Genomic DNA, 25642 nt, shown 5'->3' with positions numbered 1-25642 from the left:
GGAAGACATCCCAGCTGACGGGGTCCTTTGCTGCTTCAATGTGGCCACTTGATGCAAACACGCGAGTGTAAAAGAGGTAGTCACAATACTCGGCGTCCGGGTACATGTCTGCTGAGATCGCTGTCTCGCTTACGGTGCAGATTATCAGCTTCACTGGGAGTGGGTAAAAATGAATTAGAGGATAACTGTTCCGTTTATCTATTACCTGTTCTCGTTATCAGGGTGAAAGGCTAAGGTATGTCATGAGACACAAAGTGAGCATCGATGTTGTTGTAGTCAACACTAGCGATGCGAATAATACTCATTGCGCAATCAATTCACCTTATGACGCCATGATGACGCCAGACCACCGAGACTTGCGACGTCATATGGACAACACACAGTGACAATTGCGGTGTTCTGATGCCATACGGGCATTAAACACACGGCATTTCTGCTTGTTTAAAGGTAGCATGTTCCGGAAGTGGCGTGAGGCGTCGAAAACCTGCAATGTCTGCTATCCAAGAGACTGAAAATTGACAATAAATAGATGGAGCCTTTGGAGTGAAAAGGTAAATGGAACCGCATAAGTACAAAAAGTTAGATGGTGGCTTACCTGTAGCTTCGAGTCAACTAAATAGAATGCGTTATGAAACATTTTAACCTCTAGCTACACGTAGTTCCAAGCTGTACAGCAAAGGACAAAGAATTCAGTCATTTATCGTAACAGTCGCTTGAAAGCGCACAACTATATGACTAAAAAGTCAAAAGTAAGATACCATCTTTTATCGATAACGACATGTAACGCATTTCAGAAGTCGCTTAACAATGCCGTCCATATTGCCGCCGAAACAACAGTGAACAATTCAATAAAGCTCGCATGCGTACTGCTGCACATACCAATAGCTATTTGAAATGATTGCGTTTGTGCGACACCTTTCTTGGGAAAAAATAGTTAAAAAGATAGGTGTAAACATATATAAAAAATGGTCCCTTACCTGTAGTCATCGTGGTAGTAGTAGTTGCAGTGGAACTTGTAGTTGTTGTCGTCGTGGTAGTAGTAGTTGTTGTAGAACTTGTCGTTGTAGTGGTCGTGGTAGTAGTAGTTGTAGTAGAAGTTGTCGTTGTAGTGGTCGTGGTAGTAGTAGTTGTAGTAGAAGTTGTCGTTGTAGTAGTCATGGTAGTGGTAGTTGTAGTGGAACTTGTCGTTGTAGTGATCGTGGTGGACGTGGTTGTGCTTGTTGTTGCTGTAGAAGTAGTTGTCGAGGTTGGTTTCATGGTTGCAGTCGATGTTGTTCTTTTCGTTGTTAATTTAGCAGTCGTGGTTGCATATCTTGTGGTAGGTGCAATCTTGGTTGCTGCTGGCGCGCTCGATATAGTCGCGCTTTCTGTAGTCGTAGTCGCGGTATTCGCAGTTGCAGCTGTCGTTGTCATAGCCACTGCTGTAGTCGCTATACTGCCGGGGCTTGTACTTAGAGACATGTGGCCTGCGAAATGTTTTAGACAGCACTAAATGTGACGCTCGAAGCACATATCGCATACAGTACACTATATATCCCTACAATTGTGGAGAAACAGGTGCTGCAGCAGTGTTGATGATAATAAAAATGTTTCGAGTTTGTCGCACTCCCCTTGAAAATATGCATCAAACTTGTGACACATAGTAAGGATAATGGTAGTTCATTTTTCGTGACGTATGAGCGCCGTGATGTTTTCATTTGTAATGAAAACATCACGCGAGAGTGTTGCAGTTACTTTTGTATCAGTAACTGAGAGTTTCTTGATATCCTGGACCTTCGGAGTTTCTATCGTTTTCATGTGCATTGGGAACAGGCCTTCGTTCAGTTGTCTGTAAGTGAGCACCAGGGTAGCTGCATGTGTGCAACCATGACCAGGAAGAGTCGCATGTCCTGAGCTCCACAGAGTTGGCAACGTACGTACGTGTCGTGTGGTGTGCGGTTTTTAATTTGCTCTGTATTTATTAAGAGACATTACTACTCCTGAAGGCTCTACAGATGTCCTGTGATTTTCTAAAAATAATTTCATATCAAAACTTTGAAGTTCACTCACTTTGACAGTCTACAATTATACTTTTATATTAATACTAACTACACTACTGTAGGATTGCACAGAGAGTTCAACTTAGGCTGAGAATGACACAACAGGCAATGGCAAGGGAAGTGATAGGTGTAATATTGAAGAAAAAGAAGAGAGCAGAGTGGTTTAGGGAACATGATTGATTGATATGTGGGGTTCAATGACCCAAAATTGCCATTCGAGTTTGAGAAAGAACGTAGTGGAGGGCTCCGGAAATTTCGACCACCTGGAACCATTTAACGCGCACTCAAATATGAGCACAAAGAACTGCAGCGTTTTCACCTCCTTCTGCCGAAGACGGGATTCGATCTCGCGATTTGCGGGTCAGCAGCCGAGTAGCCTTAGCCACTAGGTGTGTTCGGTTAGAGAACAAACGGGTTTTAAGGACATCATATTCGAAATACCGAACAATAAATGGTGAAGGGCTGGGCACATAGCGCGAAGTCACGATACCCGATGGTTATTAAGGATCAGAGACTGGATTACAAGAGTTGCAAGCGGGTGGGGGGGGAGGACAAAAAGTTAGGCGGGCAGATGCGATTAGGAAGTATGCGGGAATAAAGTGGCAGGAGCAAGCACCGAACCGAGCTCACTGGCGGAGCACGGGAGATGCCTGTGTCTTGAACACGATGGTCCTGCAGGCGTAGCTAGGCTGATCATGATGAATATAATGATTACACTGCTGTAGTGACAATCAAGTTTTATCGTGCGCAAGAAAAGAGCTCAGATAGCACCGGGATTCCGTGACAGAGGCTCTGCCACAGACTCAACGCCAGCTTCTATGACTGAGCGCTGCTCCTTTAGATCAGCAACAGACACAATGCCGCCTCCAGCTGCTCTAAAGGTCTCGGCCGTATCATACTGAATCATCTTCACTATATAAATCGAAGTCACCAGCAATAGTAGCAAAGCTCATCACATGATCTCTAGCTTTGCTCGTTAAGTGGCTTGAAAGCTTCCTGGTGAGTTGACAGGTGTTGGACCGATTGTTTCTGCCATGACAATAGTGTACTGCAGCACCGAAATAGTTTCTTTGTGTCTGCTAGCATACTCGTGTTTTACTCGATTTAATATTATGGGCAAATAACCACTACTGCCATTCGATCATGGACAATGTTATTTATATTTGTCTGGTCAGTATCGCTCCATCCACCGCCATATCAACATCTAAAATTAGTCTCATAACAAAAACAAATAAATGCCTTCCATCACACTATGTCCACTCTTACCTCGTGTTCCGAGCCAGTCTCTGCTTCTTGATATTTCGCTCAATGTCTAACGCCGAAACAAGTACTGCCGTTGCATGAACACGAAATCAATAGGGCTCAAGCAATTTCCTGGATTAAGGACATAGCGGAATTTCCTGTCCCGTTGCCAAACCTGGTAATGCCCTTTATGCACTCATCACGAATCACTGCTGCTTATTCCTATCAACATTTACTGATAACCGCGTTCTCTCTTTCACGACAAAGCACAACCTTTTGCATCAACTTAACAAGGGTGAAATTCTCATAATCAGTAGAATGTTTGCGACTATCGTTTAGGTTGTAAGGTAATTTATTGAAAGCTATTGAGCAGGAAAAAGCACCAAATCATAATATAGGCATTCATGAAGCAATAGACGTGTGGTTGGGCATGATAAAAGTGACAATTTTTATCACATTCGCAGTGGATGGCCACATCACGGTCTATGTAGACATTACTACACACCCGTATATTCGAATGCAGTTACAACACTTCGCGCTATAAGACACTTCAACTCTTTCGAGCACGGAGGTTACCCCAGGTAACCACTTTGTCTTATTTTATTTTCCCTCTTGAAACAAGTGAGTCCTGCATGTTGGATTATAAATGGCCATTGTCTAAACTTTTTAAAAATCTGTCAGAGACGACGCCACTTCGTTTAGAGTTGAATGCGACACATTATGTTTGCTTTCTTTGGACTGCTATCATCCTCAAGGCGTGCTAGGTGGCAGACCAAGATATGTTTATAGATATCCTGTACTTATTGCTTTGATAATGCAGGAGAGCAAGTTATATGCGTAGCTAACGCTAAGGGCTATAGAAGTGAACAGCTGTATATTCACCAGAAGTAACTACCTCATAGTTTATGAATTATTATTGCAAGTTTTTGTTTATTGCAAGAAAAGTATACTTTGAAAAACATTTCATCAATATTTCCTAATAAAACTGTTTCCCACCAGAAATTCAGCTCTGTGCATGAAAACGTGAAGACCCATGACAAAAAATCACAAAATGTACAGCTACCTGTGGATGCTGAGGTAGAAATCGCCTGTGCCGTTACTCTTCGACTGCCTCCTGTGTGCGGCATCTGTGAAGCCGTTCTTATGACTATTGTGGCGTCTGGTGTAGATGATGAAGGTCCACTACTGTCATAGAGGTCCTCCGCGGTGGTGGCGCTAGAATCATCTGACTCTGCAGGGCAAAAAGTAGTTTGTTGGATAGAGGTACTATGCAGCGCACCGAAAAAAATTACACCATCTCCACGAAGGGGAACTTGGGGTGGTGCGGAGCACCACGGGGAGTTTTTAAGAGGTGTTTACCGGTTTGCAATATAACCTTTGCGGTGAACATTGCGTGTTATTGCTATAACATAGCTTGTTATCACGCATCGCGTGACTGTTGCGTTGGAGACATCCGCGATGTCCCGCGTCGCCCCATGGTTTCCTTCAGGGAGTTGCTGGAACTTTCATTTAACACGCACGCTGTGAGTTTTTATTGTTGAATAGCCCACAGGAAACATCTTCCGAAAGCACTACTTTGAAGGTAGAGATCCAGTGCTTATATTTCAGGGGAAGCCAGTGAAGGATTGCCATAATAATGGATGGCCAGTGAAGGATTGTGGAGCACCAGCAATTGTTTTTTTTTTTTTCAATCAAGAAAGTCGCTAGCTGACGCAGCCTGCGTAGGTTCTGCGAGGCGCCGCAGGGAGGAAGGCCTAGGGAAGAGGGGAAGTGAGCGTACGTCAGGAGACACTCCCTGCGTCTGCTGACCTATGCTCGGTCACCCTCTCCCCTGGGCATCACTCCTCTCCATGGCGTCTTAAGAGAAGAGTGGAGGAAGTAATGCGCAGCTGTTGAAGAGAGGGACGGGAGGGATTCGTGCATCCATAGTGTGAGTGTGGATGCCGGACGCGTGACATACCCGTGAGCAAAAAAATACTCCTCACGTAAGCAAAAAACCATCACACTCGCACATAGCACTCAGTGTGCGTCTGTTTCGCATTTCCCTTGCATTTCCCATAGTGCGCCACGCCTTCATCTGCAAGATCTCATAAATAAATGGGCATGAGACACGTGCAAAAGGCCTGGGATTGGCGATCGCGCATGGATCCACGGAAAAGTACTCGTTGGTATGCGCTCCTCATATTCGCGCACGCGAGTAGTCACAGAAAGGCTCCTGGTGCTCAGACTCCTGCAAACTAACTCATACCCTAATCCGGTGAACCAGAATAGCATATATCCAGACATTTACCCCAATAGCTCTTGGTCAGCCTGTGGCGAGGCTGCTACTTTATGTCGTATGCTTTGGGAGTGCGGGTCGTTCGGCCCTAGGTTCACCAAGGAAGAGTGGGATGCGCTGGTGAAGTCACGGCCATGAAGACTGAATGCTGGCTGTCGAGTGGGCCCGTGATCGCGCATGCAAGCTAGACCTGTCCGTGCCGTCGTGGGATTAGCCCGTGCTCATATTATCACGTTTTGCTGCACCGAATGAAACCTTCTTCGCTCGCTCCTGGCGCATGGCGGCCCGAGCCGTGTTGGAAAACACCAGAGGATAAAGTGACATTAAACAGTTTGAGAATTGGGGGCCCAAGACACTGGGTCCCCGAGCTTCGTTGCTTAGGTTGCTTTTGCGTTCACATGATCAGAAGAGTTTGAGAAGTGGGTCCAACACAGGCTGCACTGGGTAAAACGTATGGGATGCAGCCCGTGGTCAAATTCTAAATTATGCGAGGCATGGGGTAAATGGCGCCGTGGCTTGCGCTGCGTCTGCTTCGTTTCGCTGGTGATCCAAGGCGCCTTGGTGCCTCACCTTTCAGTACTGTGGAGAATACAGGGCTCCTAAGCGAATAGAAAGGGCGATCAGCCTCTCCCCGTCTATTCATTCGCGCCATGTCCTCTGCTCACCGTCTTTACGGCATCTGCTCACCTAATCGTCTATACACACTAACTTCAGATAAGGCTGGTTTGTTAACTCAAAAAAATATAGTAAAACTGTAAAACAAGCAGTCACGCCAGGAACTTGAAGCATGGATTTGCTGCTCTGCATGCTGAAGATCGGTAGGTGCTCATGCCTGCAGATAACTTCACTTTGTGCCCGTTTCATTCCGTCGCTTATCGTGGCTCTCGCATAACTGCTTCTCCGTCGACGCGTTCCTTCTCCCACTGCAATGTTTTTTTTTCTCTTTATTTGTTGGATTGAAGGAGGACCCGACGCGCCCGAAACGTGGGCGGTTGCTTCTGCATGGACGCTGCCATGCTGATTTGCAAACGCAGTTACCGGGAGTGAGAGACAAAAATTATTTCCGGCGTACGAACTACATGCGAACAATAAATGTATCACATAACAATGTCGCGTGACATACACCAAACAAACTCCAATTTTAGTCAACCCGGTCAACTTTGAGGCACATAATATATATGAGATGATGTTTTTATGCGCAACTGTGTGGCTTTCTTACACCCCATAGCTTTGGTAGTGCTGAACCAAAATGTTTTAAGTGTGAATACACTTTATAAGGGACCCCAAACCATCCACCGCCGTCGGCATCGTCCGCAGTCTTCTCTCTATCTTTAAAAGAAAGAGGACTTGGCGGGCCGCAGCGCGGCGCTCTACCGAATAAGCCACGGACGCGACGCTGATATCGGTGTCAGTAACGCGCCTTATACCCCGTCCCTCTTCGCTCGCTCCTCCGCTCTCCTCGCTCGCTGCAGCTGCGCGTGCACCCCTTTCTCTCGTGCGCCCACCTTCTCCTTCAGTCTCCCGTAGAGAGCGGGTCATGAGGGGGAGTAAAGTTAAAATCCGTTGGCATTCGCCAGTGAGTTAACGTAAACTCCCCCGTGTGATCGAATTGCGATTCCCAGGAACCATTACACCATAAAGGCACCATAGTGTGATTAATAAATATAATAGTGCGAATTAATAAATACCCCTCATAGCATCACCCCGTGTATTCGCACTTAACCATGTTCACCCTCGGGTAAATGCTTGGGAGTTTTTGGGTCTTGGGTCAGTATTAGCGCAAGAGCCCAAGATTGGCTTGAGTTTTGCGCATGCGCCTTGGCGCGTCGCAAGCTTCTCAAACTCTCTATTGTCCTGCCGAGCACCGAGCGGAGAAGCGTCGCAGCTATGGCGAAAAATCTAATAAACCAGATCTGGAGGTTGCGGCGTGAGGGTGCCAGAGAGCAGCCGTCGATCTCGGTACGCACCGAGAGACGTTCTCCAGATCTGCAGCACATGGCAACAGGAGTTCTCGGGGCACCTTCCACTCATCATCTTCTGAAAACGTGAAGAGTGGCCTTCAAATCACGGGAAGCCATATGGGGTGAATATAAACATATGTTAGACGCAGGTCATGCTCCATCGTTGCCCACGCTTCTTCCTGCGTCGTACTGGCGGTAACCAATGCTGGTTTTCCATTTTTAATCGTAGTGCAGTACCACTGGTGTGCCAGTCGGCCAAGAAAAAAGAGCGACTTGAGGCTCGCCGAGGTGCGAGCTAGTGGGAACGAATTGGTTCATCAAGGCTTCCGCTACAAAAAAAAATGAAAGAAACAAGTGGCCTGAATCAGAATCACGGGAAATAACTAACACCTCGACCAGGGTCCTGAGCCTGAAAGAACAGCGCAAATGCACATAACACCAAAGAAGAAAAGAAACGTGCAACACAAGCGTTGCCTAACAGGGCGCGATCCACTGACCAGACGGAGCTGTGTTGCAAGAAGTGGTCCGACCCGATTTTGCAGACATTGGCCGATAAGAGTACGCATAAAATAGACGCGTAGACGTGTCCTATCTCAGCTTAGCCATAAACCGCCCACAAATGCAGGGCGCAGACGAGCCCACCGCGTTTTGAAATGTCCGGGCCCATTTCTATATTGCTTTTTTACCAGCTAGCTTCTAGGAGCGTAGCTGACAAACTGAATGTTCCTCTACAAGCTGAATCGCTTCTCTACAAGCCCCAAGAAAACTTACCATAAATGTGCAATAAACAATAGCTCTAAACCAAAATGTTTAACAATCATGACAGTGTGTCTGGTAGACGAATGACTGCATTCGCGCTGTACTTTTGGCCTCGGGAATATGTATCGACTAGACCCAAAGGAAGTTTTATTTTAGTGATCAGAATCAACGACAACAGTGAACGCTAGCAGTGCGCTCACCCCTAGGCTTGCGTGAAAGCTACCAACCGAGCGAATGTCATTTTGTTTGCTGCAGCAATAGTGTTCGCGAGAGGAATGATTTCCTAGCTAGAACAGCCAAAATAAGAGTAAGTCTAAGCACCAAATAGGACTACTCACGCACCTCCTCCCCATGCCTGGGCGTTTTTTTCTTTGCCTTTGTTTGTGTTTGAGCAGCGACCATAAACCTTCTAGCTATTTTATTTTCTTCCTGTGACATTTGAATTTTCTGCTATCGCAATTATTAATTTGCTCTTGGTGGAATGGGCATTTTTTCATGTAGAATGTTTTTATGATTTCTCTGGATAAGGTATCCAGAGTCTGCACAAAGCCGTGGCTTCGGCGAAGATGGGAATATATGATCTGCCATTGCAATTTCTGCAGTGCAATGCATTAATATATGTACGTCCTGAAAAACAATCAATGCATACTCTCCTTTTGCAACACACTGCAGATATTTTGAGGTCGGAACAAGTGGTTGCCCCCTTCGACTAGGTCACTGGTTTTCGCAGATCCTAGCTTCTGTACAAAAGCCGAAACGTGGAATTCTTCGAAGATATTGTGAATATAGTATTAGTGTGGAAGAAGAAACGATGTTTCATTTTAGGAGACCTTCCACGAGCTTTTTGTATGGTAGCCGAAACGTCGTTTTCTTTTAATAAATTGTGAAGAAGGCTTCCTTAGGCAAGCACAAATGCCGTTTTCTTTCAAGATATTTTGAGGAAGACTACCATATGGAAGCTGAAACGTTGTTTTATTTCAATACAAATTGCACAAGGTTTGCGTACGGAAGCAGAAACAGCATTTTAATTTAAAGGTTTGTGAACGTTTTCATAAGGAAGCCGACACGCCAATTTTGTTAGGCTTTTACTTGGTCCGTGTGCTTTGTTTGCATCATCGCGTTCTGTGTCCAGTAGTAAGTGTACCTCAAAGTTTTCTCTGTTTTATTCACGCTGAAACATAAGGAGCAAATAAATTTCGCGCTTTCCTGGTAATGTAGTCACATTCATAGGAAACATCCACAGGAGAGTTATGCCACGAAGAAATGAATTCTCGTAGGTATGGATAATGCCACATATTTGTTCCTGCTTAAAGTCGTCCAGGCGCTGCTTGAAAATGTAGCGCTTCGCGAGGTAACCCGAAGGGTTCACTCTCTTCGGAGTATACGCTGTCCCAAACCGCCTGGAAAACATTCCAGGCGTTTGATAATCTTTTTGCGTAACTTTAAGCCACAAACAATCCCAGTAAGACTTTCTTTTGCATTCAAAAGGCATTCAGACATGTCCAAACACAACTAAACTGTTGAGAGCCGAGCAGAGAAAAAAATAACGATTGCTTGAGCAGAGAAAAGATTACTTTGTCTTACAGACACAGCATCGTAAGCGCTAAAGGTAACGGCATACTACGCAAATCAAGCTACTGAAGAAAAATCTTTGAATATAGTCATGAATAAAAGCTGTTGTAAAGAGGTTTTTACGTGTTCTTGGTAACGTGATCAGCATTGTGCATTTCATTTAAGTAGTGAGAAAATAGCTCACCGGTATCGGCTGTAGCAAAGGCGAGTACAATCAGAAGGCACATCAGGACTCCTAGGCACACGCAGGCGACAGTTACCAACAAGATTGCTCTTCCTTGAGACACTCTGCAAAAACGTTTATTTCACGTTCTTTTTTTTTTCAGCAAGCGTACGAACTCGCGTGTTCTAGAACATTCCTTCACTTCGAAATCCACCTTTATTTGAGAATGTTGATGGCATATTCACCTTTCGACAATAATTTCAGCTGCATTTGAGCAATAACCGGCATCAGTTCGTGAGAACAGCCGAGCCTTTTTCAGTCAAGCAATTGCACTGTGGTCAGTCAAGTTAAAGGCGCCCTGAAACACTTTTTCAATTAACTCTGGAACGAATTCACTGGAAGAGCATATTACCTCACCAATTCATCGCCAGTGCGAGTGGAGTTGCAATGGCTTATCGCATGCTAAAATTGTGTTATATCATCTCTCGTCCCAACAAAAGCTCTGAAAGCTAAGCAGGGAGGAGTTGCAGGGCAACAGAAAAACGTCACGCACGCTTCGCGACTTTCAGCATTTTTTCTTCAAAAACGCGGCTTTTTCAGTGTGATCGCGCGCGCACGTGTGGACAAGTAACGACCTCCCACGCTGATCTCTGTAACGAGCGAGCGCACCATGTTCACATCTGCCAATGGCTGATAGATAGGTCATTGACGTGTGCTTTTTGGGCATATAACGTGGTTTGTCGAGAGAAGAGACAGAAATTTTTAGCTGACTTTGATAATTGATTGTGAATTATTTGGCTCGAATGTTATCGGAAGCCGCTGCTACCTATCTGCAGCGTTTTCTGGCTATGCTCAAAAAGTATCGCAGGACCCCTTTAAGTGTGAAGTTTGACTTAAAGGGGCACTTTAACGCTTCCGAAAAACGGTGCTCACCGCATAATCCCGCCATTGTTCTTTCAAGTGAACTAGTTCATTATATGTGTCTCAGAACTATTGCGATCGGATATGACTGCGGAGGCCCAGGCCTGTGGCTAGATAAATGTAACGCTAGATAAATTTATCGTGACACTGCGTCAAAATAGGGATTACTATTTGGTTTCTTATTCCTTTCACATGGTTTTTCATTTAATGCGGAAGAGAATAAAGCTCTCAGACTTTTTCACCTTGAAAAATACAAAGTCTGACTATATTCTTTGCAGGACAAAGGCCTCTCCCATGTTCCGCCAGTCAACTCGGTCCTCTGCTTGCTGCTGCCAATTTATACCCGAACTTCTTAATCTCATTTGCCGACCTAACCTTCTGTCTGCCCCTAACCCACTTGCCTTCTCTGGCTATCCAGCTAGTAACCTTTAATGACCAGCTGTTATCCTGTCTAAGCACTATATGCCAAGCCCATTTTCATTTTCTGTTTTTGATTTTAACTTCAACATCCTTAACACCGGTTTGTTCCCTGATACATTTTGCTCTCTTCTTGTCTCTTAAGGTTACACCTACCATTTTTCTTTCGATCGCTCACTGCGTCGTCCTCAATTTAAGCTGAACCCTCTCTGTAAGCCTCCAAGTCTCTTATCTGTGGTTAAGTACCGGCAATATGCATATGTTACATACCTTGCTCTTGAAGGATAGTGGCAATCTACCTGTCAAGATTTGAGAGTGTTTGCCAATGGTGCTCCACACCAATCTTATTATTCCAGTTACTTGAATCTCATGATGCGGCTCCGTGGTAATTATTACCTGACCTAAGTAGACATAGTCTCTTATAACTTCTAGTGCACAATTACCTATCTCGAAGCGCTGTTCTCTTCCAAGGTTTTTGTACATTACTTTTGTTTTCTACAGATTAACTCTAAGGCCTACCTTTCTGTTCTCCTTGTCTTAACTCCGTAATCATGAGTTGCAATTCGTCCCCTGACTTACTCACCAGTCCAATGTCGTCGGTGAAGCATATGTTACTAAGGTACTCTCCTTTAACTATTTTCCCTAAATCTCATGATTCTAGGCCTCTGAAAACCTCTTGTAAGCACGCGGTAAATGGGATCAAGGAAATGGTATCCCTCAGCATTACACCCTTCTTGATTGATAATCTGTAGCTTTTTTATGAAGCACTATGGTAGCAGCTGATGCCCACAGATTTCTTCTACCATGTTTATGTATGCTTGTTTTTGTATACCTGATTGATAGTGTAAATGTGGTCGATTGTTGAGTAGCCTGTTCGAAATCCTGCTTGTTCTTTTGGTTGATTGAATTCTAATGTTGTCTTAATTCTGCTAGAAATTACCTTTTTAACCTTGTATAGAACGGAGAGCAAGTTGATTGGCCCGTGATTCTTCGAGCCTTTGTCATCTCTTTTCTTATGTATTTGGATGGTGTTAGCACTCTCCCTAGTCTCTGGTACTCTTCCAGTCAAGAGACACCTCGTAAACAGGGTCGCTAGTTTTTCTAACACAATCTGTCCTCCATCTTTCAGCAAATTTGATGTTACCTGATCCTCACCAGCAGCTTTGCTTCTTTTCACGCTCTCCAAGGCTTTTCTGACCTCTATCATTACTCGTGGAGTCTCATCTGAGTTACTGCTAGTTCTTATATTAAGGTCGTACTTGCGCTGGCTACTGTACAAATCTGTGTAAAACCCCTCCGCTAATTTTACTATCCTATCCATAGTAGTACTTACTTTGCCTTAGTTGTACCTTAGTGCAAGGAAGGGAAAAAAACTACCAATATGGATAAGATGGTAAAATTCAGGTCTGCATCGCAGTAGATCTGTGATCAGATCTTCAACGCAGCAGGGGGTGCTAAGAATCTCTGGATCCGGACAGGCCGCCATTGGGAACCCGAACTTGGCAATGTTTAACGCTAGAACCTTATCTAGGGAGGGAAATGTAGCTGTACTATTTGAAGTGCTAGAGGGCATTAATTAGAATGTAATAAGGCTCAGTGAGGTTAGGAGGACAGATGAGGCCTATACAGTGCTACGGAATGGGCACGTCCTTTATTATCGGGACTTGGCTGAAAGAAGATAACTGAGAGTGGAGTTCTTTATCCACAAAAACATAGCTGCCAACATTGAGGAATACTATAGCATTAGTAAAAGAGTGGTAGGTATTGCAAATAAACTCAATAAGAGATACAAGATGAACGTCGTACAGGCTTATGCACCTACGTCCAGCCATGATGACGCGTCAGCTGAAAGCTTCTATGAAGACGTGGAATCGGCAATGAGTAAGGTAAAAACACAGTTTACTATACTGATGAGAGACTTCAATGCAAAAGTAGGGAAGAAACAGGCTGGAGACCAGGCAGTAGGAGACTATAGCATCGGTACTAGAAATTCCAGAGGGGAGCTACTAGTAGAATTCGCAGGACGCAATAATTCACGCATTTTTAATACCTTCTACCAAATGCAAGGGAACCGTAAGTGGACATCGCGGAGCCCTAATGGCGAAAATAAGAACGAAATATACTTTATACTGAGTGCACACGCTGGCATCGTGCAGCATGTGGAAGTGCTCGGCAAGGTACGATGCAGTGACCATAGAATGGTACGGTCTCGAATTCACCTAGACTTGAAAAAGAAACGACAGAAACTCATACGCAAGAAGCCAATCAATGAGCTAACACTGAGAGAGAAAGTACAGGAATTCAGAGTCTCGCTTCAGAACAGGTACTCGGCTCTTAGTGAGGAAAGCAACCTTAGCATAGATACAATGAATGATAATCTGACGAGTAACATTATGGAGTGTGCAGTTGAAGTTGGAGGCAGGGTAGTAAGACAGGACACTGGCAAGCTTTCCCAGGAAACGAAGAATCTCATTAAAAGCATCAAAGCATGAAAGCCTCAAGTACAACACACAAATTCGAGTTCATAGAGCTTTCAAAGTTGATTAATAAGCGTGAGGTATCCGTTGTAAGAAAGTATGACATGGAGAGAATTGTATATACCTTGAAGAACGGAGGAAGCGTCGAAGCAGTGAAGAAAAAACTTGAGATAGGTGGAAACCAGATGTATGCACTAAGGGACAAGGAAGGATAAGTATTTGCACATACGCAAATGAGGCGATGTGGACGCAACGGAGAATTACCTCTTGAGCAGCAAAGAAGATGCTACGCTCGAAGTATCGTACACGAAAGCTGCAAGTTCTCTTCTTGTTAACTTTACTTTATTCAGACTCGCGTTACACAAACTACAACACATTCAGAATACAGTACAAATAACCTCTACAAACTTTCCAGGACTCCATCATCCGCAGGTATTCATTACAATGTAAATACTTAGCTCATGTAGCTTACAAAGAGACCTTGTAATGTGAAATTTTTCCCAGCAGAACATTTCCAGCCATTCATGATGTAAAACTTCGTTGGGGAAGGCGGCAGGGTAAGAATGAAATACATGTGAGATGGACACGATTTATGAATTCCGAAGCCATAGGCAAGAATCCGTTATCTAATCGGAAGACACATGTAGCAACTTACTGTAAGCGTCGCAAGGACACTTACTACTTTTATAGCAGCCATTTTCTCAAGCTTAAACATTGAATCGACAGGTTATGTTAGTTAGGTGTGGCTATTTCATATTCTTGTTGGTGCAATATATAACAAGCTATGTGTCGTGAAAAGTCGACTGGTGCTTCACTGATGGTTTAGGTGAAGAGCAATCTGTTGCCTTGTTTTGGGGATGACTGGCTACGAGACACCACTAAAGTTCACTAGCAATGTGTGAGTGATATCCGAACGTGTACACCCTTTTATTTTTCTTTTTACCTTGAAAGCGCGAGCGTTGACGGCCGAGTTGATACGTGGCGGGTGACAGAGCACACCAACAAAACGAACGAGAATACGCGCATGCGTGAAATAAACATTACGTTGCAGCTTTTGAGTGCCGGGTTGTTATACGACATCAACGAAACCAGCCTTTCATTTAGGTACTTCTCTCATTACACAAGTAATATCATGAGCGGGTGTATAACACATATTGTATCGACTTAATGCGCGACCATGCGATAGTTTCTTTTTTAATAAACGGATGGTATCACTCAGAAAAGAAAGCAAAGGCTGACGTAACAGTGTGCGAAACAATTTGGGGCATTGTCTGGTTTCCGCATCAGCCGAGTAGAACACAGGTGCACAAAACTGCACATCTCACCACAACCTGTAATAACTTCGCAACATTAACGAGCTCGTATATATTGCGGAAAAAAGCGCTGCCGGCATCGGCTTGGCTTCTTGTCAGTGAAAAATACCTGCGCTGTCCGAGAGCGTATTCTAGATATACATGCAAATAAAAATAAGTAAATCAGTTTACTCAAAGCGGTACTAAAAGCCTGGTGGCCTGCGTGCCAGACTGGTTTTTCACGACCTGGCATGACCGTTTCTTAGAACTATTGGCGAAAAAAACAACCTATAAGAATTTCCCTATATGCATGCATCTTCATGCAAAACGGCAATTTCTTTATCATCTTCAGGCTTGAATTGCACCAGACGTCAACACACGTGAAAAACGCGCTGGGGTATTTGGGAATCATCAGCTGCAAGAGCACCGACTTAGTGAGCAGTTACGGTCGTTCGTGCGTTGGCTTAGGGATGATTGGTGGGCACTTCAATTCGAAAAGTCAAGAAATATGGCTTAGGGGAACCTGTCAACTTCTCAACAATACATTCTAGGATATTTTTAAACCGATGAGTTTACTCGCGTAGGCAGTCCTTAATTTGCGATCAACAAGAGTGGAAACAAGGCTGCCGATAGGGAATGTGCTGATAACGGGGCTCGAAAGAGGTGTTACTGCTTGCTCTCAAAGGCGATGCTCAAGCGTCTTCTAACATCTTTTTTGTTGATCCACTGCGCTCCGATAAACTGCGCTCATAAACACGGTAGTCGATGCTTACGAGTTGATGATGAAAACTTTAGTGGTCTACTCGCAAGCAGTGACAAAAACTCGGGTACCCAGAACTCTCGTTACGCATGTGTTTAGGAAAACTCAAAGTGCAATGCATGAACACGTGCGTAACGAATGGTTCTGCTAGAGCCGCTTTTGTATGTGGTGTTACCGAGTTGAAAATACGGAAATGGCCGAAAATTGCAAGAAGTAACTTAACGTAGCTTACTTGAGACAAATGCCGTAAACGTTGCTAGTTTAGCGATCAGCAATCAGGTCATGTGAGAACAACTGCACTGGTTTTATTTATATATCCAGATCATTTCAAAGAATATTTGAATAAGCAAAAGATGACTTGCGAACTCGTTGCCTCATACGCAAACACCAATGAAAACGTTACCAAGAGTTTTTTCAATTAAGACAAGGATTCGTGCATTGAAGCAATAAAATGATCACAAAATAACTGTACTTTAAATCAATAATGCTGCTGCAGTGCATTAACTGTTGATACTTCTGAAATAATACCTGATGAATCCGGGCAGGACATTTTGAAAACCATTGTCGTCTCGACAGCTTCCATTGCGTTGAGATATCTTTACGTTTACTCTTTCTGTTTCTTCAATCAGCTGGTTTAAAGCCGGACGGTGGTACAGGTGGACCTTTGTGGCTACGAGCTTCGTGGTTACAGCAGATGGGCATTTGTACGCTTACTACTGTTTACAGTTCCTGAAAATACTAAGTCGAGAATACTGCATTCTGTCCTAAACTTTAATAAAGACAGCTGTCATTGTTCACACATTACTGTGAGAGCCTTTGCGTCAAGAAATCACAAACAAGTGACCGCAAGAAAAACCTACTAGTACGCTGCTAGCGATGTTGTCCCGACAAACTCTGGATGTATCCTGCATCTCTAGAACTGAAAAGAAAAATCAGCTTGGCAAAACAATTGCTTACGGCTCGCGGACTTGTGAGGCTGCATAAAAAAAGCAAGCATGACATAAACTTATAAAACACACAAACACATAAACGCAAACATGACATAATGTAATAATTATGACCTTATTTTGGAGGGAATTGTTTGCGCTATTGAGACACTGCTTATCTGTCATTGCTCGAAAGAAATGTAGCATCCACAGGTTGAAACGTCAGTGCTTGAGCAGAATGTACATGTTTCTGCCAATGTTTTGAATTTAGCCGTTGATTCCTTTAGAGTAATGCATAGTAAATTGCCGTAGAAGACGATACTTGTCCTACACATTTTCTGCAAAGATATGCACATTTTTTTGCAACTTGTTTCCGCTGTGTTCCTTAACGTGTGTTTATAACAACGTGTAAAGAAAACTTAGCATAGCTGTGCATGAAAGAGCACAGTCGAGAATCAAACATAGTTGATGGTAGCTTGAGAACGCTTAAAAATAATTGGCCCGGTATCTGCATGGTAATCTGCAAATGTCGTCGAAAGACGATAGTCTTGCGTGTGGAGAGAGCGAACAAAACAATTATTTGATGTTCTGCGCAAGAAAATCTGTTAATGGTATTCTGAAGGCACTGCGTTAGAGTGCCTCAAGCGTGCAGCAGAGGCAAACGAGCGCATCAAGTCACGTCGCACGAAAGACATAAACGTCATCTGGCCGTTTTTTTTTTTTTGAAAACGAAGCGCGTGGCTCTGAGACGGGTGTGCGCCCCCGTCTCAGAGGTGATAAGGTGTAGATCGCAAGGCGACGGGTAGGTTCCATCACCATCTAGTCATAGCGAAGCGTGGGAAACACTCGCCTTTTCGTGCCAGCGTTGCATGGTCAGCGCAGCGTGATAAGCGCTACAGGCCTTAAAATTACTTATGTATGCCTTTTCTAGTAAAAGACGCACGTGCAGAATATATACGTGTTCTTATGGTTCCCCAGACAAGTGCAACAATAGGTTTTTAATTGACAATTGCACAAGCATGAATGCTAAATCTTAAGCAACATTGGTGGGCACTGCGGATGGTGTTGGCCGTTCCAAGTACCCTGTGCTGTTAAGAGTGAACAAACAGACAGACAGACAGACAGACAGACAGACAGACAGACAGACAGACAGACAGACAGACAGACAGATCACAATGTTTGCGTGGAGGTTCCCCAAAAAGACTATCATCTTTAAAAAACGAGTCTTTTGGGAGAATTCTGGGCTTCTTAATGATAATACGTCGCCAATCAGAAATTTAAAAACAGACATTCTCATCACGTTGTCATTGACATGTCTACTGTTTTACTGAAGCTTGCTTTAACTCCATTAGCCTTGGGATTTTTTGCTGAAGTCTGAGAATGAAACTCTAAGTACTTACGTATATATACTAGCATGTCAAACTTTGTTTGCATGCGAGTTAAAAAGTCAAAACAAGCGTTACTACCACAATATCAAATGCATTATAGCATGGGGCCTTGGCGTGCTACGCTTTCGTCATGCGTGCATAGTGGGTAAATTTTTATGGCTGGTTTGTGTAGTAGGAACACAACTGCTAGAAACTGTGGCGCTTTCTGGTTTTTTAAATATTTTCGTTGTTTGCGTTTTGCTTCTTCTTTTTGTTGAGGTTGTGAAATAGGCCTTTAAGACCCACTTGCGTTCCGACTCTTTGCATTGTTCAAAATTTGAGATTTACGTATTAATTTTTAAAATTTGCCTATCAGTTCAAGCACTTCCAAATGAAGATGAGAACACTTACACAGGAGCACAGTAGCTGGCCGGGAGGGCGGCGGGAAACGTTGAACGAGTGACGTCTCATCTGAAACAGAAGGAATAAGTTCGCTAAATTCTTGTCGATCTGCGAGTAAAAGTCATGTGAACCAGTGTGTGAGTGTACACCGATATTTAGTTGCTTTGAGTCAAGTGCAGCACGTTTGACTTTTTTGTTTGTTCCCCGTGGTAAATTAAGGGTATGTAGGAGACAGATCCATAAACATGTCAGTTTTTTTAGAGGGGGACGGCGGTCAGTGGCTTAAGGCCCGAACTCTTCGAGGAGAGCACCTATTGTGAGAAAAGTACCTATGTGAGGAAGCTTCAACCTAAATGGGATACTAGGAATATCTCCCACAATAGGATTGATCATAAGCTTACAAAGTTCCTGGACTACAGTGACGCCAGAAGATTATATGTGGTACGAATAAACACTGGCATTTGCGTTACAGCATGGAAATCAGCTTTATCAAAATTCAAATTTAAATTCAAATTTATTTCCACCTTGTACGATCTCACAGATGGAAGACAACGGAAAAAAAAAGCTTCCGAGCGGCGGCTTCACTAGTTCGTAGCCCAAAATAATGCGTGGCATGTGGGCAACAGCAAAAAAAAAGATCTCAAAACGCAAAGAAGGCAACATATGGTTAGTGCAGAATAAAATCAATATACACCTGCAAAAAAGCATACAAGCATACAACAATGATGGTAAAGAATAACATAAACGCTCTTACCAGTATTCAAATGGGGTGTGACAACTTTTCAATACTCTCTGTGTCTCGTTTTATAGTAGCGGTCATTTGTTTACCATAGTGCTAGGGTGTCTAAATTATGTATCTTATGCCTTACTTCATGATTATATCGACAACTCAGCCGATAATAGTATAATTTGTGAGCTGTTACAATACCAGCTTTATGAAGGAAGCATATGGTTGTTACATTGTAATAAGCGTTTTAAACATTTCGTAGCTATCGTTCCTTCATAACGTAAACCTTTTGTAAATTAGAGAATGAAGTCGTACGCCAGACAGGTTGACCGTAGTTGATATGTGAATAAAAAAGAGAATTGTAAACTAAGATTTGAAGTTTTGGAGAGAGAATGTATTTGAGCCGACCGACCATTGCAGTTATTCGAGCTGATTTTGTCAGCACTGAGTTCACGTGAGCTTCCAAGGACATGTGCGCACTGAATACAACACCAAGGCACTTCTCTACATATCCTGCATATGCCTATTACAAGCCGTTTTCACCGTATTTTTCTATCTTTATAACTGTTCACCTCTGCTTGCCAAGGCTAATAGGTACTACGCAATGATTATTTCATTGTTATAAATAATAATAGCGAATATTGCATGCATCATTCAAGTTCTTGCGATAGGACGCCATACTATGATGAAGTACAAGTAGTGCGATATTGTATACGGAAGTCACAAAGGAGGGGACAAAGACAAGCTCTGTGTGTGCCTCCTCAGACACAGAAAAGGAGACATAGACAGGGAAACATAGACAAGGAGACGGACACAAGCGCCGTCTGTGTTTCTTCTTTTGCGTCCTCCTATAGAATATCGTGTTATTCATATATACCAACTAACGCAAAGCCTCCCTCTACTAAGTCATTATGGGATCTTATTCCTAAGCGCCTTAAAGATCTGACGTAGCTGTGTAGTAGATTACTTGAGTGTTACGCATAATTCCTTGGTTCAAATCTAGCTCTCACAGTCTTTTTGCCGTCTCTTCAATTTTTTCCTAAACCGACAATGCTTTCGATACCAGCCCCACATTTTCGGAGATGCATTGTTCGTGATGCGTTTGCGACAATATTCTTCACAGTCGGTAATCCCTATTAATGGCTTGATAGTAACTGTGAATCACCCTCCCCTCATACCCGCATTTTTTGGCTATGGTATGTGCACCAAGAAACTAAAAGCAATACGTTTACGATGTATGCGACGAACGTATAACCCAACCAGTATAACGACCTGTTCATTGTGTTCCCCAAGCACTTATGACCTCCAATCCAAATTTTGATGTGTCAAGCGAAGCAGACGACTGTAATAGCGCCTGGACATATGGGGCTCTATAGATAGATAGGTAGTTACAAATAGTAGAGGGCCTTTCGCTCGCAAATAAATGCATCTATTTTCATTTACGTGTGTAACTTAACGTGACTGCGAACATTGTTTAGCATTGATACCTAGCTTACGGAGTTTCTCTGGAACACCGAAATAATAGCATGATGCTTTTATATAGAAGTGAGGACAGTCATTGCCAATTCAGCGCTAATTGCTGAACAAATGACTCACCACTACGTTAAATTATGGGGTAGCGTAAAGCAATCGTAAAGAAAGTTAGACTGGTCACCAGTGTGGCAAGTCATAACACAACATTCACCTCGCCAATGGTGTGCTTGTGGAAAAAAACACGGCGCAAACTGTCGTGATTCTGGAAACGCGCCATGCCTTTTAACGCACTGGCTCGAATGAGCTAGGCGAATTTCTAGCCAGGTGAAAAGTGCATGTATGTTTTTCGGAAAAGAGAGGCAAGGGTAGGACAATGTGCAGAATATTTACAACTGGGCCGAAACCCCGCACGAGTTGCTTGTGTCAGTTTTGCTCAAATGCTCTCATTGTCTTAATCATGTTCGAGGTCTATTCCATGAAGAGTACTAAAGGTTCCGCTTTTACAAAGCGGTATTTTTTAAAGCATTCAAATGCTGGCGGTATTTCCTAAACATTTCATTCGCTTCCTTATAAGGCATGTAGCTCTGGCTTAGTTATGGTTTTGTCGGGCCTCGGAGATACTGACCGAGATTTCGCATTTCTCTACAACAACCTTTCAAGTGTTGCTGCCTAAATATTTCTGTTAGAACATCCTGTTTGCGCGGACAAATTTAGTCTTGTGTCATCGCCACTTTTCTCGGGCCGCATACAGGGCTGCGCACAAACGCCTGCACATGCTTGTCTTCAAGATCACCAGTTATATTTCTAATAGAAAAAAAAATTACAGCTTACGCATCTCCATGTTTCTCTGCGGTAATCTTTGCAATCAACAGATATGGCTCACTGGATCAACAGTTGCTCCTGCAGTTCGTTGCAGGACGCGTACGTGGCAGAACGGCCTGCTGTTCGAGAGAGATAAGAACTTGAAAAAAGCAACCAAGTCCATTTTCAACATTTTTCACTCAAATTGTTTCTCCAAGTTCAATACAGAACAAACAATCGCAGCGCGCCTAGTGGAAGCGAGCAGAATTATTTTTACGGTAAACTGCACATGACTGTGTGCATCTACGCACACAGAAGAATAGACCTCACAAGACGCAGCCGCATCTCATTAACATTTTTCTGCGTTGATCCACGACCATTATCCCGGCTATTAGCCACGACGGCTGGGTCACCCTATTATGAAAAGATACTAAAAGAATTACGCAATTTACCTGCAAGGTACTTCGAGAACCCAGGCTCATAACAATCCTGACGGCATAAATGAGCACTTCTTCTTCTTCTTGTTTTTGTTCTCTTGTGGCTCATACCCACAGTGGGGAATCGGCCGTGAAGTCAGTGGTTTCATAAGTTCTTATGCAATTTCACAATATTATAGGGGTTTGAATAAACAAAACAAATTTTAGAATTCAGTTTTAATGTTTACTCAAGTGTACAAAACCAAATGCTTTTTTGTCAGTAATAGGTACCTAGCGTTTATTCTTGTTATCCTCCTTCTTGGCTCCCATACAAGGCAAAGATTCAATAAACTGGGTGATCCTAAAAGACACAAAATGTTCACCATGTTTCTGCATTGCAAATGTCAAGAAACGTTTGGCAAGCTCACACGTGGGAGCTTGCTAGCTTACTTGCCTGAGCCATGAAATTTGATTAATAATTACTGCGAGGGACAGACCATGAAGTCGGCGATCATTCTAAAGAGGGAAAGCTTCACCAACGAGACGACGAAAAGGGAACTATTCGGTCATGTAGAGTATATAAAAAATTAAAGAATTATATGGGACATAGGCGATACCTCAAGGAAAAAAACATGATCCTATTATTGTCCACCTCCTCTCGTGGCTCACACCAGCATTAAAGAATAGGCGAAAAAAATGATGGTCTTATGAGATCGTGTGACCTTTCTCAGTAATGGAGGTTATAGAATAAAAATTTGGGGCGTCCTAAAGCTTCGCCTTTAAAAGTTGAACGCACTAGTGATAACCTGCTTCTAGTTTGAACATAAAAGGTCTAGTCTGCAAAATCTGTTCGAACTGCATATGTACCCACTACATGGCCTTAAGCGTGCAGTAGCGTGTGCGCCTTCTGTAGTGGGTGACAAGCTTCAAACTGTGATAATCCCATGTTCTGACACCCGATGGCAATGTACGCTTGTACCACGCATTTTACAGCAATATTTCATGTTATAATGTGAAGCATATGTATATAAAATGTGTGTGTTCAGTAAAGCAAGAACATCACTTTCAACGCATTTCGAAGCTGACAAACTTAGTTTCACTGTATTCACAAGTAGAGGCCTGGCGGTAGACCCACCATTTTTCGGAACACATATTTTATTAGGGTGGCTGTTCACCTAAAGGACATTCATGATGAAATCGTCCTTATACCGGACTGTGTGCACCCCGTCTTGGTAAGAAGTACCCCATTTTGGGGACGTCCTTGGCCTTGCCACTTTTTTTTGCATAACTTGATTTGAAAAACTATCCCTGCTCTAATGAACTTCCTCAATCGTCGAGTGTTTCCTCAGTAACATAAGAGTGATAAGAGTGCTTATTGGCGCTGTGTTATGGTACTCAGGATCCATTTAACTAATTGTCATTTCATGTTCATTCTAGCGCACAATTTAATAAGCAGCGTGAAAGAAACAAAACAATAGAGGCTTGGCTGTGTGGTAGAATATCCACTTGTCACCTAAACGACTCGGGAAAAACCCTGGCTCATACCTAAAATTTTTGTTATTTATTTTATTTGCATCTTTTTTGATGTCTCTGTAACACAATACGCTGTATTTTTAGTCGCGCAAAATTATTTTTCGCTCACAAAAACGATGTTCATGCCAACATCAATGCCCACATTGGCATTTCTGCCAAACGAACTCTTTACCGCTATTAAAATAAAACATTTATTAACACAAAAAAGTTGATCTGGTGATAATGATCATTACTTTCGAAACTAAGGCTCATACCTTCCAATTACAGAGTGTTGCGACGCCCACCTCCAACGACGTTACGAAGGGCGCCTCGAAATCTCACCGCTGCAACCACTGTTTCGAAAGACGGCGACGCCAACACGGTCCCGAAGGCGCCACTGCTTCGAATTCCACCGGGAAGGTCACCAGCCGTTTGGTAGCGTAGGTTTCTCAACTCGCGACTGCTTCTGCGCAGAGCTGACAGACGAGCGGACGAGACGACGGTGAGTTAAACAAGGTTTATGTACAGCATATATACAGAGGCGTTACAAATTCGGCACTGGGGCCGACAAAGACTCGAAGAGCCGAGCTCTTCTCTCTAACACATAGCTCTACTCTCAAATGGGTCTCTGTCAAATGGGGTCTCTCTCGACGTGCCGCAGGGCTTCTTTTATATGCCCCGGGTCCAACCCAAACGTCCAACCCGAAGCGCCGCTGGTCGCGAGGTCAGAATCCTCCAATGAGGTCGCCGCTGGGCCGCGTCCTTCTTTCTCCTCAAATCTGGAGAGGCTGCGCTGCAGGTGGCTGCACCCAAGGACGAGTGACGTCACAAGGCATTGCGTCAGACCCGCCATACAGGAAGGCGCCAGTTGTTTACTCGACGGGCTCGCTTGCGGAGATGACTCACTGCACGTGCACGCCAGAAAGGCGCCGTTGAATTGTTGATCGCGTCAGGCGGGCGACGCGGGCTGGCCTTGACACAGATGGCCTTTTTCAGAGGCACGGACGTCCGCTGTGGACTCGCAGGCATAACAAGAGGAAATAGTTTTATAAACTACGTCTAATCACGTCTGCATACCATTCGGAAAGTAGAAGCTAATCTAGTTGGTAGCGGCGTGTGCATTCGAACAGGAAATTAAATTTGCGTTACCTGTATGTGAACTGCAACACTCACCACTTTACTTAGGCATGCATCTCTCAAATGACGTTTGCGTCTCCCTTCTATTCGTCTAGAAACAACTGCCGCGAAATTTTGTCAATTTCTCATTAATTGGGAGTAAAAGGTATCTGCTCATGCTTGAAGCACTTTTCCCTTCCTCTCTTTCCAAGTTTACTGCTAGCTACGAAGGGAGTGATGGAACGGAGAAAAGAATTTATGTCACAACTACTTGAGACCTTCAGCTCGAGTGATGCAAGGTGATCACTCACTCTCTCCGTGCCTCCTGTCAATTGGTGTTGCTAATATGCAATTCTAGCAGACTATGAATGGTGATTCTGGCTTGCGGCTGCACCCTTTGACAAGAAGGGCGTCTCATAGAAAAACTCCGCCCTTTAATTGCATCTGCCACTGACCAATAGCAAGCTGTCCAAGCTGCTATTGGTCATTCACCTGATGTTTAGCTACATTCACCTGATGTTTAGCTGTCCCAAGCTAAACATCAGGTGAATGTAGCTCCAGAGAGAGCGAGTACGGCTATTAGTAAAAAAAAAAAGTGGACGCATCAGAAATCTGCTGCGCTTCCAAACTCTCCTTGTCATTCACTAACCATGATATCTTCGCTTGTTTCTTCGTGGCAGAACATGCGTTACACATTAAATGTTTTCGCCAAAGCCCATGGCTGTTTGTAAATTCGTGCACTCTGCACAAATGCACATGAGCCATTGATCAACCGACGAAGTGCTTGTCCTTTTTATTCATTAGGCGTCGATTGCGCCTCTTCAAAATCCACCATTCGCTTCAATCCACCCAATTGGGACTCCGCATACTTACTTGTATTTCCTTTATCTAATGCTCTCACGGAAACTCCTGCCACATGCGCAAAGAGTAATTTCTGCTAAGTCGAAATGCCATTTGTTATACACCATGTAAAGAATTTGTCAGTAAGCTAACTAGCTAGCTAGCTAGCTAGCTAGATAGA

The 25642-nt window shown here is 43.7% G+C and overlaps 1 long non-coding RNA gene across 3 annotated transcripts; it reads right to left on the bottom strand.

Moving 5' to 3' along the window:
• LOC142769237 (uncharacterized) lies at positions 1 to 24401 on the bottom strand. 3 transcript variants are annotated; one of them, XR_012885720.1, is made up of 7 exons: positions 23781 to 24401; positions 21608 to 21717; positions 18586 to 18645; positions 10036 to 10139; positions 4345 to 4512; positions 978 to 1466; positions 1 to 153 (listed from the first exon to the last, which is right to left on the bottom strand). It is a non-coding gene; the product is annotated as an uncharacterized LOC142769237 (long non-coding RNA). The 3 variants fall into 3 exon arrangements; XR_012885721.1 differs by lacking the exon at positions 21608 to 21717 and having other exon boundaries at positions 2 to 153; positions 23781 to 24399; XR_012885719.1 differs by lacking the exon at positions 23781 to 24401 and having other exon boundaries at positions 3 to 153; positions 21608 to 22450.
• Between the last annotated feature and the right edge of the window lie 1241 nt (positions 24402 to 25642).

This window comes from Rhipicephalus microplus, chromosome 8 (assembly GCF_043290135.1).
Source record: "Rhipicephalus microplus isolate Deutch F79 chromosome 8, USDA_Rmic, whole genome shotgun sequence".
NCBI classification, from domain to species: domain Eukaryota; kingdom Metazoa; phylum Arthropoda; class Arachnida; order Ixodida; family Ixodidae; genus Rhipicephalus; species Rhipicephalus microplus.
Note: the sequence above shows the minus strand (reverse complement) of the source record. Positions and strands in the feature narration are given on the sequence as shown.